The following is an 18,238-nucleotide window of genomic DNA, read 5'->3' on the forward strand; positions in this document are numbered from 1 at the left end:
GGGCCTGCTACTTAGTAGGTGTCCAGTAAACAGCCGTTGAATGAATGAGTAGCCCAGGAGGGACCATCCAAGAGAAACAGCCTGGTTTCCACCCACCTCCAAGCAGAGCTTCCAGGGCAAGGCTGGGGCGGACGTGTCTGCCTGTCCAGCTGTTGGGTTTCCCCTCCCCTTTTCCTGTCCCTCTCCCCATAACCTCAGCTGGTTCCCACGCCCTCGCTCAGGGGCTTCTGCTGTCATTGTTCCACTGTTATCAGGACCCAGGCCTCTGCCAGCCTAGACCCTTCACTGGACCAGGAAAAGGAGAGGGAGAAAGATGATGGGGAATGTGAGCTTCAGGGACTGATGAAGAAAGGAATCAAGTGTCAAATGCAGCTGATTAGAGCAGCCTCAGGTGAGGAAACCAAGGTGTAGCGAGGAATAGGGAAACATGCCCGAGGTTAGGTGGAAAGGTGGTAGACTAATAATGACCCTTGTAATTATGCAATAGTAGTAACTACCACATAGGATGGGCTATATGGTGAGATAATATTTTAAAAAATATTAGCCAGTCTTTTCCCCCAATATTTTCTTGCACTCCCTAGCTTCGCCCACGTCCTGCAGCTAGTTTGTTTTGAGGTACGCATAGAGAATGTGAGTGCCCGCATGGCCCCTGGGATAACTGGAGGGGACCTAGGGAGGCTGCTGGGGGCTGGAAGCGTCAGTCCCAGGATGCTAGGTGAGAAGCGGGAGCTTGACCACTCCAGCATTTGTTGGCTCAGAGAATAGGCTAGAATTCTTGGATTTTGAGTTTCAAAAGCCAGACTGTAGAACTTCCAAAATAAAAAGAATAATCATTGCAATTTCAAACTCGGTGGGAGAAACAGAGCTAGAAAAGGAGATCTGAGAATTCACCCAGCACAAAGAAGTAAATAAGTGGAAAATAGGGAAGAGTGAGAGGTGTGAAGAATAGAATGAGATGGTCCAACCTACGTCACACAGAATTTCAGAAAGAGAGGTTGGAAAGAACGAGAGGCAATCTTCAGAGAGACAATAACTAAGAAATCTCTAGAATTGAAGACACGTAAGTTTTCACGTAGCAGAATCATGCCAGGTTCTGGGCCATCATGGTGCAATTCCAGACCTCAAAGAGAAGGCTTCTGGATCCCCTTGTTCCTAAAATCTCTCTCTTCTGACCACCTCAGCCCTAACCACAGGACCTTGGCTTGTGCCCTGGACTTTAGACTGCTTCCATTCGCCATTCTTTGGTGAGCAAATTTTGCCTCCTTCGTGAAACTGGGAGCTTCCTGAGGATAGGAGCCCTTCTCCCAGCCCCTGGTACTGGGGAAGGATGACAAGATACCTGATCAGAGATCTGGTTAGAGTCCTGGGCAGGTAGCTCGATGCCTCATGTCCCATTTTCTCCACTTCTAAAATGGAATTAGAAATACCTGGTCAGGGCACTCTGAGATTATACACTAGACACCCTGTTCCAGTTCTGTTTAATCCATTGCTTTTAAAATTTCACTGACTATTTTTATTTCTAGATTCCCTCCCCTCTTCCCCGGACGAATTTTGCCTATTTATTTCTCTTTCTTCATATATTCATGAAGAACCGTAAAACAGTAGATTTCGAACTTAGTCTTAGCAGCAGAGCCCATTCATCAAATAAAAGTGTATTGTTGGGAAATCAATTCAAGCAGAATACAGGACCTGCTGGTTGAATTGGGTTGGGATGGAGACCCAGAGTCCAGCTGGCTCATTTCCCCTTTTTGCCTTAGATCACCCTTGGGGCACCTTGGCTGGAACAAAGTTAGAAAACCATCCCCATCAGAAGCTTTAATGGAGCTTTCCCCAGAATGTGCTTCTGGGAACTCTGCTTCATGGTGTTTCATGAAAAAAAGTGTTCTATGGTCAAATAAGCTGGAGAAACACTGAATTAACCAACGTTAATTGGATCTCTTCAGGATTTTTTTGAGACTTCAGTATTCACATTGTGCAGTAGGAGTCTTTGAGAGGGTAGCTGATGTGCCGAGTTCTATAAACCTACCTGCTTTATTAAGGATTACTCCCATAAGCAGAAGACACTAGGGAAATGCTATGCTGGAGAATAATAACAAGAACAACAATAATAATAATTTTTCCTTTGTCTCCCCATCAAGATCTAGTATAGGGCTAGATACTGAAATGGGTGGGGAGGAAATAACTACTTTGGGTTGAATATAAGCTTTGATCTCCCCCAATTCCAGAAACTAAAAAGGCCTGTGGGAAGCCCAGTGATTTCCAGGCTTCCTTTTTTCCTGCCTCTGTTCTGTAGCCACAAACACAGCCCAGCAGGCATGCACATGGAGAGCTGAGGTTCCCCTGGTCAGTTCTTCTGACACCTCTGGCTGGGGCCCAGCCTCTGTCTCAGGGCTGAAACGGCCCTTTGGCCCAGGCAAGAGGCCCCAGTGCTCCAGCCTGGCCCGTGAGAGCTCTGGGAAGCCTGGTTCCCACTTGCCCATCCCTTTCCCGGCAGCCCGAGAGGCTATCCCAGCTTCTCTTTCCTCTTCTAACTGGAGGAAAGAATTTCTGGAAATGCGGCTGGGCCAGTGACAATGAGGCAGGATGCCCCCGCTTCCTGCCCCGACCAGGCCAACCCCGCCAGCAGAACCCAGCGCCTCTCGGGGGCTGGGGCCCACAGAGGTGACCCTCTCCAGCCTGTCGGTGCCTCTGCAGAGGCAGGGGAGGGCCAGCTGAGCCCAACCCCTCCCTGGCTGCCCTTCCCCAACTCAGGCTCCGAGAACAGGACAGGCCCTCGCGGCAAGGCCGGAAAAGAGAGGCAGGTGCCCTGGAGCCTCTCCCAAGAGGCCACACCCCACGGTGGGTCTGCAGGGTCTCCTACCCTGCAGTCTTTCCCTCTTTCCTTCATACCTTGAACAGACACTGAGGGGGGTGGCTGCCCCGACCCCAGGTGCTGAGATGCAACAGTGAACCAGGCTGGGGGTCCAGAGTAGAGAGGGGTGGTCCAACAGGCAACTCGAGAATGTTAATATAATGTTTTAGGGCTTTGACAGACATGCGCACGGGAGAAGCATTTCGTCCAGGCTGGATGAAGAATGTTTTCCGGGGCTGGTGGGGCTTTGACGCGGGGCACAGTTTATTAAGCAGCTTCCCCGGCTTCATGGCTAAGGATACACGAACTGAGTGAGACCCAGTCCTTGCTTTCAAGGAATTTCCTCTCTGGGTCACTCTGCCTCTCCCTGTCTTCCCTCTTTTTTTTCTGGTTCCCCTGGCTAGCTCTGTCCCGTCTTTCTCTCTGTCTTTAACCCCACATCTTCCTGACTCCCCGCCATGCCCTAGGATTTGTAATCCCAGGAAAGGTAAATAAATACTAGAAATTCAGCAGCCCCCCTTCCCACAGCTCCCTGGCTTGGTGTCCCATCCCCGGGGTCTGGGGTGCTCAGGAAATCTTCCCCATTGATGCACCCCTTGGGTCCCCTAGCTTACTTTGTTTCTCTCCTCCGTGACTCTGTTACTATGGCTACAGCCACATCAGCCAGCCATCCTTCCTGTGGGGGGAAGTTGGGCAGGAATTTTTGTACTTTAAAAAGTTGTTATTGGGGCTTCCCTGGTGGAGCAGGGGTTAAGAATCCGCCTGCCAATGCAGACGACACGTTTTCGAGTCCTGGTCCAGGAAGATCCCACATGCCGTGGAGCAACTAAGCCCGTGCGCCACAGCTACTGAGCCTGTGCTCTAGAGCCCGTGAGCCACAACTACTGAAGCCCGTGCGCCTAGAGCCTGTGCTTTGCAACAAGAGAAGCCACAACAAGGAGTAGCCCCCGCTCTCCGCAACTAGAGAAAAAGCCAGAGCGCAGCAATGAAGACCCAACGCAGCCCAAAAAAAAAAAAAACAGTTGTTATTGTCTGAGGGAAAGTAGCCAAAAAAAAAAAAGGTGTTTTTTTGTTTGGTTTTTTAAAAATAAACTTATTTATTTAATTTTGGCTGCATTGGGTCTTCATTGCTGCGCACAGGCTTTCTCTAGCTGCAACCCGCGGGGGCTACTCTTTGTTGCAGTGCGTGGGCTTCTCATTGCAGTGGCTTCTCTTGTTGCAGAGCATGGGCTCTAGGCGTGCGGGGTTCAGTAGTTGTGTAGCACAGGCTTCAGTAGTTGTGGCTCGTGGCTATAGGGCACAGGCTCAGTAGTTGTGGCACACGGGCTTAGCTGCTCCACGGCACGTGGCATCTTCCCGGACCAGGCAACAAACCTGTGTCCCCTGAGTTGGCAGGTGGCCTCTTAACCACTGTACCACCTGGGAGGTCCCTAGGAGGTGTTTTACCTACAGACTGGACTTGGCTTTTCCTCACAAACTAATGGGGTTTCCAAGGAAGGGATTCAAGGGTGTACTTGGGTCCAGAGGAGTGAGCAAGGGCCTGGGATGTCTGTCCCTCCCTTAGACTGGCAGCTCTCCGATGCCACAGCCATGTCCTTCAGTCTGGGTTCCTTGAGGGCAGGAGCCCTGCCTCTGCCATCTGACTGGATGTGTGACAATGCAGAGGCCCTGCCCCACTCCCCAGGTCTGAGCAAAAGCACTGGGAGCCCAAGGAGGCCCCCGGATGTTGCAGAAACCAGTGTTCCTTGGGGCTTGCTGGTCAAGATCCACCTCTTCCCAGACTCATCTCTTCAACCATTGCTGGGCTACCCCCTCCCCTTTCCTACTCTCCGGAGCCCTGGAGACTCTCAGGCCTTGGCTTTGGAGAGCCACTGCACATCCCTCAGCCTGGCCCTGGCCCTGGCCCCCCGGCCTCATCAGCCCAGGCTCCCCTGCTCAGCGACCCCCCCCCTTCAGCCTGCTTGCTCTCCAGCCCCCTCCCCATCCCACGTACAGACTGTGCTGCTTCCCACCTCCGTGCCTTTGCTCAGGCCATTCCCTGGGCCTGGAGTTCCCTTCCCACCTCTCCACTTCTCAGTTTCACCATCCTTCCTGGCCCAGGACTTGTCCCACCTCCCAGCAGCCTGCCCTGAGTGCCCCACCCCATGCTGGCCTCTCCTCCCCACTCTGCGGTCCCTCCACGGCCAGGTGCCTGTCACTTTACGGAGACCGACACCTCCACACTCAGCCCCACACAAACACACAAGCTGGGGGAGCTGGGAGAGGAGGGCCGGGGCCACAGGATGATGGATGAGGCTGCAGTGGCTCCCTTCCCCGCTGCGGCTGTGGTCAGGAGATCTCCCCTCGAAGAAGCCTGATATTTTCCAGGAATTTCCTGAGGGGAGGAGACCAAGCATTCTGGAATGAGAGCCAGCTGTGGGGTTGAGGTCTGGGGATGGGGAGGAGGGCGCTCCGGGCTTCCTGTCTGAGTCAGCGACCATCCCCAGGTAATTTATGGGCTGAGTCAGGGCCGGGGTGGAGGTGGGGAGGGTCGGGGGGGTGCCTTCTAGGAAGTCTGTCAAGGGGAGAGCAGCCAGACTGGCTGGAAGTGAGGCTGGCCGGGTCCAGCCCAGACCCTCCTCTCCCCCCCCCCCCAGCGCTTGCTCTCCTGCCTGGAGACTAGAGAGGCCACGGCCAAGAGAGGGAGGGAACTGCCGGGGGATGGACGCAAGGCAGCAGAAACAGGAAGCCTCTGGCAGGCCCCGGGAGCTCATGAAGACAGAGGGGGCACGGCTGGCAGGGAGCGGGCCTGAGCAGGCCTCAGGGCTAAGTTGGAGGTGAGGAGAGCTCCAACACCGGTGAGGTTCCGGCACCCCAGCCTGAGAGCTGCCCATTCTTTCTTCCTTCCTTGCCCCGCCCCTTTCCCAGCAGGCCTGGCTTGTGCTGAAAAGTGGTTCTGGCTTCTGATCTCCCTTCTATCGTGGACCTGCTGGGCCACACGGGCTCGGGGGCCTCCTCCTCACTGAGCCTCAAGTCCTCACTTGGGCAAGATGGCCGGGCTCCTCCGAGCCCTGATATGGGGCTACTCAGCTACAGCTAGGGAGTCCAGTCCAATGGCGGTGGCTTGGAAAACAAGGCTAAGCAAAAGCAAGCCTGGGAGAGCTGCCCTCTGAGGCCCGCTGCAGGGCTCGGCCTTGAAGAGCGGTGGGGCTGGGGGTAGGAAGGCCAGTGGGGAGAGGCTGAGCCTGGTCACTGTCACCTCCAGATTGGAGGAGCTGCAGGGGATGCAGGGCAGGGTGTGTCATCACACACAGGTACACACCCACAACCCCCAGAGTCCCAGGAAAAACCCGTTTCTGCCCACATCACCCAACATGGAGGCTTGGGTCCCACAGAAAGATGAGTCCTGATTTAAGCTCCTAGGAGGAGCTCCCTCCTGCTGGCAGTGTGGTGGAAGCGTCCCTTAGGGCGAAGGGGCCCAGCTTTCCCATGTCATTCATGCACAGCTGTTACATGATCACATCGGTTGCAGAATCATCCCACAGCAGATTCCAAGCAGGGCGCTGCAGTCTTGGGGCTCCACAGCCCTGGTCTCAGCATCTTGGAGAGGCCCCTGGATTGCTGAGTTTCTTGCTTTGGCTCATGGCTCAAAGTCCTCAAGCCGGAGAGGAGTCCCTTTGAGGATGGTAGATTTCATAAACCCTGAATTAGGACGTAAGATCTGAAGAAGAATTTGGGGCATTGTGATATTTTGTAAAGATATAAAAGGAATCTCATTTGTCCATGACTGTTTTTCTTGGTAAGACCAGCCGAGATGCAATCAAATCTGGACAGGAGGGTCCTGAACACACGTGGGGGTCAGCGGCAGAGCCCCCATCACCACCAAGCTTTGTTCCCTGGCTGCTCTGTGGAGCAGGGGTACCACGTAGAAGGGTGTTGAAATTATCTGGGCAAGAAATGCCAGAACAGAAACGGTGAGAGGTGGCTGGGGTCTGGAATATGTTGGAATCCAGCTGACAGGATTCTTGATGGACTGAACGCGGAGTCTAAGAGAAAAGATTCAAGGACGATTCCAAGGTTTTGGCCCGAGCAACTGAAGGCATGGAGTTGCCATGAACTCAAACAGAGAATGAGTTCTGTTGCACATTTAATAAGTTTCTTTAATTGTCAAAAATCCAGAAATCAGGAGTGGCTGGAACCAAGCAGGCCATCTGTGGGGTCCCCACTGCCCGCGGGGACCTCTGGCTCATCACACCACCCACCGCAGCCCTAGGGGGTCCCAAGGGGCCCTGGTAGAGAAAGAAGGAGCCTCACCTTCCTGCCTCGGGGCAGGGGAGGGGCAGCAGCCTGAACGGGCTTGGCCTCCCTGCGTCCCCTGGGCTGACACAGGAGACCCGGTGCCCAGGCAGGGGGTGGTATTAGGACAGGATGGGAGGAGTGTGGGCCTCTGTCTGCAGAGACCCACCTCTGGCTCACAGAGGCCCTTTCTCCTCAAACCCGGTGTGCTGTTTCCAGAGGCTTCTGGAGGAGGTGTCCACGGGAGCTGAGGATGGCTGCTTTGATTCTCCTGGCCACAAACCCCTGCAGGCCCGGCTGACAGAGGCGTGCCTGTGCATCCAGGACAAGCAAGTGCCTGGAAACTCGCGGCCAGAGAGCCTGTGAGGATGGCTTTGTGTGGCTCTCACGTTGCCCGTGGCCAAGTCCCCCGGCCAGCAGAAGGCCTTTTGGCTGCCAAAGCCCCTGAACTTAGGTTACCTGAGGAAGCAGACTTGTAGCCCATCTGTTTGTCATTGCTTCCCCTGCCTTGGGCCAGCTTGACCTGGGGGCCAAATTCCCTGTCCCCCCCATATCTGCCGAGACGAGGGACAGGAAGCCAGTTCTGTGCACAGAGCCAGGAGGACCACACATTGTGAAGATACGGGCTCCGGGGCACCTCTCCAGACCCGCAAGGTCTGTGTCTCTGGGGGAGAGGCCTTGAACCCTGCGTATTTACAGAGTTCCCCTGGTGGTCTGATGGGGGTCAGGAGCCGCACGCTCCCCATACTACATGGAGAGACACCAAACTCAGAGAGTCAAAGCTGTGACCTTCAGGACAGGTGGCAGGTGGCATTAGGAGGGGTGTCCTGGTCGTCTGAGCACAAGAGGACCCTGGATCTTTGAGGGGTCTCAAGGGGGAACTGGCAGAGTTTGAGCCAGAGAGGATAAAGCCCCAGAGAGGCCTTGCAGAGGCATCCAGCGCCCGGAATAGGGGTCAGGGAGACTCTGCTTCTCTCGGCACGAGAGATTGAGGCACATCGCTCGGAACCCAGCTCCTCCTCTGAAGAGCGGAATCCTTGTTGCCAGCTCAGCTATATGAATGGCTCTTGATGTTTCCTGCGCCCCAGGTTGGGAGGGAGGATTTAGGAGGCTGGAACTGGGGCTAGGGTCGGCCTGGGACAGGGGTAAGTGGGACCCCCTTTGGCCTTCATGGGATGAGCTGGCTGCCATGACCTGCTCCTCCTCCCCATAAACTCTTAACCCTGATCTGGATAAAGGCGATCTCCAAGGGCGGGGGCTTGCCCAGCCAGAAATACATTAAATAAAGACTCGTGCTCTGCCCAGATTTTAACTCATCAGGATCCCAGAGCATAAGACAAACGGCCCCATGTCTGGCTGGGAGGTGTACTTCATTCTCTCAGGTGAGCCCACAACCTTGGGGTGAGTCTGGGAGAAGGGAGGAGGATGGTTTGGACCGCATGGATCATGCAGACTTGGGGGCTGGGTGGGCCCTGGAGCTTGGCGCAAGGCTCAGTGCCAAGATCTCCAGAAACGCCCAGCCCTCCCTGGGGCCTGCTCAGGGATGGAGACAAAACCTAGCACCCTTTAACTGAGGGAGTTTATTCCTGAGATTTGTTCTAGGGGCATACACATATGTGTAAAGACTTAGCTATAGGGTTGCTCTTTACTGTTATTTATAAGCCTGAAAAATTGAAAACAACCTAAATATCCAATAAGAGGGGATTGTTTAATAAATGATGAACCATCCAGAACATAAAACACAATGCAGCCTTTAAAAGATGATGCTGTAGAAGAACATAGAAATAAGCCTACAGCATAGTGAGCAGGAAAATAAAAAGCTGATAAATATAGAAAATAATGTGATTTAGAAAATATGTCAATTCATTAAGAATGTTGGAAGGATATACACCAAAACATTGACAGGTTGTAAGATAAGGAGTAATTTTAGATTTCTTCTTTTTCCCTTGTTTTTTTTTTTTTTTTGCGGTACGCGGGCCTCTCACTGCTGTGGCCTCTCCCGTTGAGGAGCGCAGGCTCCGGATGCGCAGGGTCAGCGGCCATGGCTCACGGCTCCAGCCGCTCCGTGGCATGTGGGATCCTCCCGGACCGGGGCACGAACCCATGTCCCCCGCATCGGCAGGCAGACTCCCAACCACTGCGCCACCAGGTAAGCCCCTTTTTCCCTTGTTTTGATTTTGATTTTGGTTATCTGAATTTGTATCTTTTTCTAGAATTGCCATGCATTTATTTATACACAGAGTACGAAAATGATTTTAAAATTATTATCCGTGTTATTATTTTACAAACCAGAACTTCCACGATTTGGCTTAGGAAGGAGAATTTCCAGGCAGGAGGGCCAGCTGGATCAAACAGCCCTAACTCTCTCTTCCTCTGCAGACTCTCCCTCTTGGGGCACTTTCTTCACTGTCACTGCCTCTCTCCGCTTGCTGCTCAGGATGCCACTGTCCTTTCCATTCTCGGAACCAAGCATAGCTAGAAACCCAGTCTTTGGCTTCTTTAAGCAGAACACAGCTAAGAAACCTGTGATGATTATACTAGGTAGAGTTAATAAGCCCTACAGGGAGACAACAGGAACAGAAACACAGTACCCAGAAGAACTATAAAACTAACCAGGCTTCCCTCAGTGAGGGTTCAGGCTCCCTCCAGAGGCACCCAGGTCCTGCCCACCCTCTGTGAAGATCCATGAGGGGACAGGCTGCACACCCAGTCCTCTGTCTCATCTTAATCTTCAGCATCTTCTTCCCAGGTTCACTTTCCACTTTGAAAAACCCATTCTTCCTCAGGTACTGGCTCTTGAGAATGACCTCCCTTCTCAGGAGGGACCCATCATGATATATTGGGAGAGGGCACTAGACTTCAGTCCAACCTCCTGATAAAAATATCACAGGGCACCACTAAACCACAGCACCCATTTCAGAGGACATACACCTTACAAGCATCAAAAGACTCTTGGGGGGTTTCCTTTGTGGCACAGTGGTTGAGAGTCTGCCTGCCAATGCAGGGGACATGGGTTCGTGCCCCGGTCCGGGAAGATCCCACGTGCCATGGAGCGGCTGGGCCCGTGAGCCATGGCCGCTGAGCCTGCGCATCCAGAACTTGTGCTCTGCAACAGGAGAGGCCACAACAGTGACAGGCCCATGTACCACAAAAAAAAAAAAAAAAAAAAGACTCTTGGGACTCAAGAAACTTCCAGACCTGAAGGGTAAATGCATGCTTGATATCCCCAAGCCTTTGTTAACACCACTCCATCCACATTCTGCCCCAGTGAAGCTGTGATAGGTAATCAGTGAATTATTTTTCTCCATCAAAAAAACTAATAGCATTTAGCTGGAGAGGGTGTGGAGAAAAGGGAACCCACCCCTACATTGTTAGTGGGAATGTAAGTTGGTGCAGCCACTGCAGAAAACAGTATGGAGGTTCCTCAGAAAACTAAAAATAGAATTACCATATGAACCAGCAATACAACTCCTGGGCATGTACTCGGAAGAAATTATAATTTAAAAAGATACATGCACCCCTATGTTCATACAGCACTATTCACAGTAGCAAAGACATGGAAACAACCTAAATGTCCATCAACAGAGGAATGGATAAAGAAGATGGGGTACATATATACAATGGAATATTACTCAGCTATAAAAAAGAACGAAATAACGCCATTTGCAGCAACATGGATGCAACTAGAGATTATCAAACTAAGTGAAGTAAGTCAGAAAGAGAAAGACAGATACCATATGATATCATTTATATGTGGAATCTAAAATATGGCACAAATGAACATATCTACAAAACAGAAATAAACTCACAGACATAGAGATCAGACTTGTGGTTGCCAAGGGGGGCGGGGACGGAGAGAGATGGACTGGGAGCTTAGGATTAGTAGATGCAAACTATTATATTTAGAATGGATAAACGACAAGGTCCTACTGTATAGCACAGGGGACTATGTTCAATATCCTGTAAAAAACCATAAAGGCAAAGAATATTAAAAAAAGAATGTGTATAACTGAGTCACTTTGTTGTACAGCGGAGATTGGCACAGCACTGTAAATCAACTATACTTCAATTAAAAAAATGTGGCCAAAAAAACTAATAGGGACTTCCCTGGTGGCGCAGTGGTTAAGAATCCGCCTGCCAATGCAGGGGACACGGGTTCGGGTCCTGGTCTGGGAAGATCCCACATGCTGCAGAGCAACTAAGCCTGTGCGCTTCAACTACTGAGCTTGCAAGCCACAACTACTGAAGCCTGCACGCCTAAAGCCCGCGCTCCACAACAGAAGCAGCCACTGCAATGAGAAGCCCGCGCACCGCAATGAAGGTTAGCCCCCACTTGCCACAATTGGAGAAAAGCCCATGCGCAGCAACAAAGACCCAACACAGCCAAAAACAAACAAAAAAACCAATAGCATTTTAAAATTGTGATATGAATATAGGTTCATCGTAAAAAATACTTTAAAATTTAGAAAAGTGTAAAGAATAAAATAAAAATACCCTATAATATTACACTAAATGGAAATAAGCATTATTGGCATACTTACACACACATACACTTTTAAATAAAATCGAGATAATGTGTATAGGTGTGTGTTTACGTACAAACACACATACACAAAATCATGATTTTATAAATGGATATAAAATTATTCACACACATATATAAAATGCTGATTTTTTCCCATATAAATTACATCATAAGAATTTTCATGGGTCATTAAAATAGTCTTTAAAAATGTAATTTTAAATGGCTCTGTAGTATCCCATTGTATAGCACACTAATTATTAAACCAATCTCCTATTATCAGACATTTAAGAGATTCCCAAATTGGTTGTGCTCATAAATAATAATTTAACAAACATCCTTATACACACACCTTTGCATACATCTCTGGTTATTTCTTTAGGATAAATTCTTAGAAATAGAATTACCACATCAAAGGATGTGAACGCCTGAAAAGTTTTGGTGTCTCCCATCAGTGCATACTCATCAAATTGTATAAATGAGAACAAAAGTAAGAGGGAACCCCAGAGCAGTGCTTTTCCACAGTTGCTGCACATTCTGAGACCCATAGAAAGTTCCAGGGGTTCGGGTGCACCCCCTCTACCCACCCTATGTGACTGCCTTTTGGAGCCTGGCTGGAGGCTGAAGCCAGCAGCCCCCAATGCTCCCGGGCTGGGCCTGGCCCTTCCTGCCACCACACAGCTGCCCCCCTCAACTTCTCAGAAATGCCCCAGAGTCCAGGGGGAGCTGTGGCCAGCCAAGCAGAGGGAGGTCGGGAGGGACAGTTGCTGTGCTGGGTTTGGTGGTCGGTGCACAATTTGTTCAGGTCCTGCTGGGGCTCCCAGCCCCTGGTGGGGGCACCAAGCCCTCTCGGAAGCTCCTCTATGGAGGATTTCCTTCCAGCCCATCCTTGTGGCCTTCCGGGGAGGATACAGGGCAGGGACCATGCTCTTCTTCTTCACACGGGGCATCCAAGGCTCAGAGGGGTAAAGAGGGCTGCCTGAGGCCGGCAAGGTGTGAAAGATGGGACAGGACCTGGGACTGCAAGACACGACTCTAGTTCTCTCTCCACCACCCAGTGTTGCCAAAGCACAGAGGGGTGTGTCCCATGGGAAAGTGACCTGGTACAACTCGAGGTAGAGGTCCTGTGAGGAGCATGGGCTGACATCTGTCATTTTCCACAAATAGTTACTCGGCACCTACTATGGGCCAATCACTGAGGAAAAGAGGGGTGACCCAAAGAGGCAGGGCTCCTGCCCTCAAGAAACAACATTCTAGTGAGGGAACCAGGTAATAAACCCCAAAACATGGCCAATGGTGTTCAGAGCTGTGAAGAAAACAAAGCAGGGTAAAGTGGATGGGAAGTGATATGGAGAGGTGGGTAACTTACAGATAGGGTAATCCAGGAAGGCCTCTCTAGGTTGATATTTGAGCAAAGGCCTGAAAGAAGGGAAGGAGCAAGTCCTGTGTGAATCTGGAGGAAGACCACTGAGGCAAAGGGAATAGCAAGTGCAAAGGTCCTGAGGCAGGAGCAAGACTGGCATGCTTGAGTAGAAGTCAGGAAGCCAGTATGGTTGGAATGGAGTGACAAGAGGAGAATATAGGGAATGATGTCACAGAGCTAGCAGCATCCCCATCAGAGGAGAGAGGGTACTATTTGTGAGCTTCCTCTGGGCCTCAGGTACCATACAGGACACTTGACATCGGTTGTCATGAACCTTTGAGGTTAGGGGACCTTGCTGTGGCAGCCTGCTCTGGGGCAGAAGACAAGAGAATGGCACAGGGGCTGGGGTAGGGTTCTACCTCCTGGTCAGGTGTTGATACCAAGGCTGTGGGGAGGGAGAGTGTTCTAGAGCTCCAGCCATCCCGCTGTGCTGGGTGCTGAGTGTCCAAGGTTGATCAGGCCATGACTCTGCTTCTAAGGGTCTCACAGTCCCTTGGAGACAACAGATGGGCACAGTCAACAAGTATACGGCAAGGAAATCCTGTCATTTGGGACAACATGGATGAACCTGGAGGACATTATGCTAAGTGAAATCAGCCAGACCCAGAAAGACAAATACTGCATGATCTCACTTATGTGTGGAAGTTTAAAAAGTCCAGCTCACGGAACCAGAGAGTAGAATGGTGGTTACCAGGGGCTAGGAGGTGGTAGAAATGGGGAGATGTTGATCAAAGGGTTCAAAGTTTCAGATATGCAGTATGAATAAATTCTGGAGATCTAATGTACAGCACTAGACTATAGTTAATATATTATATACTTGAAATTTGCTAAAGCATAGTTCTTAATTGTTTCCACAAAGGAAAATAAAGGTAATATGTGAAGTAATAGATTGTTAATTAGCTTGGTTGTGGTAATCATTTCACAGTGTATATGTATATGAAAATGTCATGTCGTACACCTTAAATATATGCAATTTTTACTTGTCAATTATACCTCAAAAAACCTGGATGAAAGAAAGAAGAAAAGAGAGGGAGAGAAAAGAAGGGAGGGAGGGGGAGAGAGAGAGAGAGAGAGGGAGGGAGGGAGGGAGGGAGGGAGGGAGGGAGGGAGGGAGGAAGGAAGGAAGGAAGGAAGGAAGGAAGGAAGGAAGGAAGGAAGGAAGGAAGAAAGAAAGAAAGAAAGAAAGAAAGAAAGAAAGAAAGAAAGAAAGAAAGAAAGAAAGAAAGAAAGAAAGAAAGAAAGAAAGAAAGAGAAAGAAAGAAAGAAAGAAAGGGAAAATGCATCTCTACCACATAGATTTGTTAAGTGAAACAAATAAGTTAATGTCAATAAAAGCTGGTCACACAATAGCCTATGAAAAATAAGTGCTCCTCAGGAACTTTCTGTATTTTCTGTTCAAGTTTTCTGTGACCCTAAAACTGCTCTAAAAAATAAAGTGGGTTTTTTTAGGTAGGGTGGGGCGCACTGCATGGCGTGTAGGATCTTAGTTCCCCAACCAGCGATCGAACCCAAGCCCCTGCAGTGGAAGCGCAGCGTCCTAACCACTGCACCGCCAGGGAATTATAAAGTTTATAAATGAAAAAAAATTTTTTTTTTTAAAACAAGCATATGGCATGACAGGGAAGACTTCCTGGAGAAAGTGACATTTGAGCTGGACCTTGAGGAATGAACAGGTGAACCAGATTTCAAACAGGTGGGGAAGGTGGAAAATGCACTTCCGATACTTGTTTACTGAGGAGGGAACAGGAGGACCATTCAGCAGTTGGCTATTAGGGTGTGGAGCACAGGGCCTTGAGTTAGGGTCCTCACCGGGATGTGGCACCCCTAGAAAGTAGAGAGTGAGAAGACAAGTGCATTGAGAAGAGAGCCCTGGGGTACATGGCCTTGTTGGAAGTAGGGTAGGAGAGCACTAGGACGGGGCTAAGGAAGAGGATCCAAGAGGCAGGAGGACCACCAGGGCAGTGGGCTGACACAAGATTTAAGGAAGAGCAATGTGGAAAACGTCAAACATTGCCAAGAGCAAGAGAGAGAAGTGCTGAGAAGGGCTCAAGGGTTGGCAAGAGTTTGGTCCCTGGAGACCTCGGTGAGGGCTCAGTGCCGGGGTGGACAGGGCAGAGCTCAGGAGGTGTACGACTTTCTTATTGCTGTGTAACAAATCACCACAGACTGAGTGACTTAAATAATACAACTTCATTCTCTTCCAGTTCTAGTGGTCCAAAATCCAAAATCAGTCTCACTGGGCTAAAGTCAAGGTGCCAGAGGGCTGGTTCCTTACGTAGGCTCCAGGGGAGAACCCATCTCCTCGCCTCTTCAGCCTCTCGTGGCCGCCTCTATTCCTTGGCTTGTGGCCCCTTCCTCCATCTTCAAAGGGCATCACTCTAATCTCTGCTTCTGTCATCCCCATCGTCTTCTACTCTTTGATCTCCTGCCTCCCTCTTAAAGTACCCTTGCGATTACATTAGACCAACCCAAATAACCCAAGATAATCTCCCCATCTCAAGATCCTTCATTTAATCACACAGGCAAAGTCCTACATAAGGTGACATGGACAGATTCCAGGGATTGGGACATGGACATTTTGCATCAGGAGGCATTATTCAGCCTTCCACTATTCAGGTGGCAGGGGCTGATGGTGGAAAGGACGAAGAGGGAATGGAGAAGGTGAGTGGAGACAATTCACTGGAAAACGAGTGAGAAAGGAAGGAGGGATGGGACAGAGCCATCCAGATGAAGACCCAGCCTGGTTGGAGAGAAGTGGCTTTTAGGATTTTTTTTTTTTTCCCATCCTGTTGTGTCTCCTTCTCTCCCTCCTTCCCGAAGCCTAATGGGAAAATTAGAAACATAACCCATGAAGAATCAACTGCTTCCCTCACTCAGGATACCCACCCACCCAGGGGTCTTCCAAGCTCCATGAGCTGAAATCTGCATTTTGAAAAGATTGATTCTCATTTTATTTCCAACGGCAGGTTCTCCTTAATAATAATTTTTAAAAGGATGATTATACTATTAATTTTTCAAGTTCAGATATTGACGTCCAGCTTAGAAAGGTGATGATTTAATTCACGTCCCTCAACTTCCACATCCACTCAGTACCTTCTGAAAAATGTTTCTTGTTGTGCAACTGGTTTTCATTCTCCAACTGATTTTATATGTAGCTTAATTTTTTTCCCCAGCTTTAGTGAGATATAAGTGACAAGGGATCTACATTTTTAAACCACAAGGAAAAGAAACCCAGAGCTACCAAGAATAATATTTTATTGACTTGGAACGGGTTTTGGAAGCTGTATTTTTAAACCAACTAGGTGATTTTGATGATCAGACAGTTTGAGGTGGTTTCCCCCCCCCCAGTCCCTTTCCTCTTTCTCTTCCCTTCAGTAAACTGTTTTTCAACTTTGTTTTTCAGTGAAAACCATTTCCTCCTCACTGTGGACTTGATCCAGAGGCTGCGCCCATCTCTCCCACGTCAACAGTCCTGTGTCCTTGGCAGAGGACAGTGCTCTCATTCTGGGCCTTTCCCTCTTCCTCAGCCAAACCCCTGCTTCTGCACCTCTGTGCAGCTAATAAAAAGTCTGAGTTCCCTGCTGCAGGGAAAGCTCCCACCCCCTGCCATTCTCAGGGATGAGGGGAATGTGCAGCTTTCTTTGCATTTTCCCAGAGCAGCTAGCTCTGTCCCAGGCCTCAGTCGTCCCTGGATTGAGGTAGAATCTAGCCACAACCAATTTCCAGAGCCAAACAGTCCTGAGTGAGCCTGCAGAAATGCAAGAGCTGGGTGCTTCCTGAGTAAAGTTTTCCCGTGAGAGGGCATGAATTGATTTGGGACAAAATGCACTTGATGGCCTAGGAGCGTAGGATTTGGGGGAGCCCTGTGCTGAGTGGAGGTGGGTGGGTACATTTCCTTGGGCCAGAGCCTCTTGTCAGGTGGGATCAGCCACTCCAGCCAGTTGCCACCTGGCCCAGCTTTGGAAGACGCGGAGAATGAATTTCACAGTGGTTTCCACGGGGCCATGGCATTGAAACAGCTGCAGGAGGGGACACAGCTGGTGCGGTCCCCACCCCTTCCTACAGAGCTGCTCTGGAGGAATGCCACCCTCCCTGTGGGGCATGAGAGGGGCCTCCTTGCTGTGGTTCCAGGGGCCGTGGGAAGGTACCTCACAGCTAAGCCCCCCTTTTTGAGGGCACAAGTTGGCCTTTATTTATTTATTTATTTTTAAAGACACCAATTGTACTTGAACATTTGTTACTTTTTTTTAAAAAAATTACTTATTTATTTATTTTTGGCTGTGTTGGGTCTTCATTTCTGTGCGAGGGCTTTCTCTAGTTGTGGCAAGTGGGGGCCACTCTTCATCGCGGTGCGCGGGCCTCTCACTATCGCGGCCTCTCTTGTTGCGGAGCACAGGCTCCAGACGCGCAGGCTCAGTAGCTGTGGCTCACGGGCCTAGTTGCTCCACGGCACGTGGGATCTTCCCAGACCACGGCTCGAACCCGTGTCCCCTGCATTGGCAGGCAGATTCTCAACCACTGCGCCACCAGGGAAGCCCAGTTGGCCTTTATTAAAATAAAACCCCATCGTCACTTATTCCAGTAGCTCCCCAACCTAGATAAACATCAGGATCACCCAGGATGTTTATTAAAAAATAAAGATTAATAAAAACAGTGAGTTTGGGAACCCATCCCAGACCTAATGAATGAGAATCTCTTGGAGGAGGGCTGAGGTTGGAATCGGTGTGATTCAGTTTTATCAGACTGCTTTCCTGGTTCCAGAAGTTTGAGCCCCTAGAATGAGAGTGTGAAGAGGGAATGGTGGGGTCCCGGTTGAGAGAAAATATTTAGAGTCACCGTTCAGAGGCATATCTATGTGCCAGAGAATTGCAAACTTCAGTTAAATAGGACATTATCTTATTTAGTCATCAAAACAAAGGTATGGCCAATGATTACTTCCATTTTGCTGATGAGGACGTGGGAGCTCAAAAAGGTCACATGGCTCAGAAGAGGCAGAGCTGGAACTCAGTTCCAGATGTTTCTCTTAGCATCTCTGCCATGGAAAGGATAATGTGAACCCTGACCACCACCTTGGGAGGTAGGGCAGCACAGGACCAAACTGTGGCATCAACACCAGTGAGGCTGATTTTGGACTTCTGACTTCCAGAACTGTAAGAGAATAAATTTG

General features: G+C 50.0%; 1 long non-coding RNA gene across 5 annotated transcripts in view; it reads right to left on the reverse strand.

Moving 5' to 3' along the window:
- Positions 1-18,238, reverse strand: part of LOC131765599 (uncharacterized) — a 207,776-nt gene that overhangs the window by 4,577 nt on the left and 184,961 nt on the right. For 2 of the 5 annotated variants that reach the window (XR_010835559.1, XR_010835558.1), the window contains exon 9: positions 17,321-18,219. The exons of 1 other annotated variant lie outside the window; for it this stretch is intronic. This is a non-coding gene — a long non-coding RNA (uncharacterized lncRNA). Of the gene's footprint in view, positions 1-17,320; positions 18,220-18,238 lie in introns of those variants that run through there. 2 more of the 5 variants (XR_010835560.1, XR_010835561.1) reach the window with 1 other exon arrangement.

The sequence above is a fragment of the Kogia breviceps genome, chromosome 11, assembly GCF_026419965.1.
Source record: "Kogia breviceps isolate mKogBre1 chromosome 11, mKogBre1 haplotype 1, whole genome shotgun sequence".
NCBI classification, from domain to species: domain Eukaryota; kingdom Metazoa; phylum Chordata; class Mammalia; order Artiodactyla; family Physeteridae; genus Kogia; species Kogia breviceps.